A 2,309-nucleotide genomic window follows, 5' to 3' on the forward strand; every position below is an offset into this window, starting at 1 on the left:
AGCTATATTATCTTTCTATATGGGAAAAACTTTTAAATATACATTTACTTTTGAGAACCCATCTGAAATACATTTTTGGCAGGAACTGAATTTATGGTTCTGGTTACACAGAGTTGAACTTATGAGCTCCATTGATGTCTGCCTGTCTAACAGCAAATCAGAGTTCATGATAATATTTGATTCTTCTAGAGGACAGCATTTACAAAACTGAGCCTTGATCAGAGGTGCTTGTAATGCAGCCATTAAAAACAAACTCTGTATAAGTCTGAAAGTGCAACTACAAAACACAAACCACATCAGCTCCTAACGAGGGTATAACTCATTAATGCCTGAAGCCTCTGATGGGTGAAAAATTTTTTTCATTCCCTTCTCATTCAAATAAAAACGAGTGAGGTTTACCAAGCTCGTGATACAAATCCAAGAAGAAGTGTCAATGAGAATAACAGACACCATTTCCCAACACTGACACACCAATGCTTCTGCTCCTTCTGGCCTGAACACCAGCTTCTTTTGAATGACAAAAACTCCCTCACATGGGAAAAAATCCTTGTAAACACCCTGAGATTAATTGCTACAAGCATTAAAACATTAACAAGTTGAAATTCAGTACCAGGACAGAGAGCAGCTTGTGCCAGGGATGCATCCCAGGCCAGATGCACCTGACTGCTGTGCTGGTGTGTTCTGAAATCTACAAATGTCTTTCAACATCTGGGGAGGTACTAGAGAAGAAATAGCCTGGACTTCTGGGTTCTGCCCAGTGACATTTCCTGGCAAGAGTCCTTGCACAGGCCTCACTCAGCTGCTCCCCTGCAGGACCACCTTGCCCTCAGCCTTCCCACGGAGCATCCCTGGCTGTGTCCAATGTGACCCAGGGCCCTGCAGTGCCTGCTCCAGAGGGCACAGCTGCCCCAGAGCCCCAGGGCTGCAGGAGGCCTGGGTGCCCTTGCCAACATCACTGCTCTGACAGAAGCTGGCAGCCTTTCCAGTGTTTCATACCACACACACACACAGTTCTGCCTCCCCTCCTGCACTGCAAATACTGCAGGAAGGGAGGGCCAGCCCAGCCTGAACCCATCTCGGTGTTCATTTCAGCTCTTAGCCAAGGAGGGCCAGCAAAACCTTCTCAACATCATCCTTTCAAAACTGGGAAGAGCTTCACAGGGCACCCACTGCGAGTCCAAGGCTCAACTGCTCTTTCACTCACCTCAAGTAGTCTGCTTGGGTGTTTGTGGCAGAGCATGTGGAGACAATGGAAGTTTGTTTTCCTTCTCCTGCAGAAAAGCAGAATTTTTGACACTCTTCATCAGGAGATCTTTCAAAAGCCAAAAAATACCCACTGGATGGTCTTGTAAAAGTCCTTCAGAGCTTTGTTATCACAGTAAATTACTCTGAAAAAAGCTCCAAAAATCAATAATGGGGCACACAGAGCTTTCTCTCCAGTGGCCAGTTCTGGGCTGTAGAAAAAAGGCATGGCCACTTTTCTCTAATGCACTACCATGGTGTAAAGCCCAGCTCAGCTTTTCTGTTTTGAATGCATGAGGTGGCATCTCTACAGCCATTCCAGTCATGCAGCAGCAGATGCAGTTTCACAAAAGACAACAGCTTGATATAGACAGAGGGGGAGAGAGAGTGATGAACATGGAGGTTCTAAAAAGAAATAGAGAAAAAGGCTGGAGTTCTTCTCATGCCATGTTTTATGGCCACTTCCTTGTCCATTCCAGAGGCCCAAAGTTTCCATGAAACAAAGTTTGGATGAAAATTTTCTGCACTCTTGTCAGCAGGAGAGTCACAGTATGTTCAATACAACCTGTAAGAAGAGCTTTGCTGTGAGCATTTCATTTCCAAAAGTGCATTTGCTCTCATGGCTTAGTCAGCACAAAAGCTGCAGCCTAAGCCCCAACTTGAAACACAGTCCAGATTTTTCCTTCACCAGCTGCTCTGAATTTTGTGGCTCCTGAAGAACAATGCTCACGTGTTTTTAGACTCAAGCAAGAATCTTTTTCTTGCTGTAGAGACTGTGTGTAAGGAAAAGACACTTGCATCCCTTCCAGCCCGAGATCTAAGAGCAGCTGTGACCATCTGTACCTGTGGGTACTCAAATCTTGTGCAGTACAAAGGTGGAACCTCCAGAGCCATTTGGGGACCCCCACCACTGACAAGACCAAGGGTGAAGATGGACTGGCTGTACCACAGAGAATCCATGTGGTGGTGATGATTTCATACCTAATGTTTCTCTCTTCTCTACACCCCACCTCTCTTCTCTTATTCCTTTCTATCTCTCTGGGTTCCATTTACTGTTAATAACATCT

Source organism: Erithacus rubecula (genome assembly GCF_903797595.1).
Source record: "Erithacus rubecula genome assembly, contig: scaffold_557_arrow_ctg1, whole genome shotgun sequence".
Taxonomy (NCBI): domain Eukaryota; kingdom Metazoa; phylum Chordata; class Aves; order Passeriformes; family Muscicapidae; genus Erithacus; species Erithacus rubecula.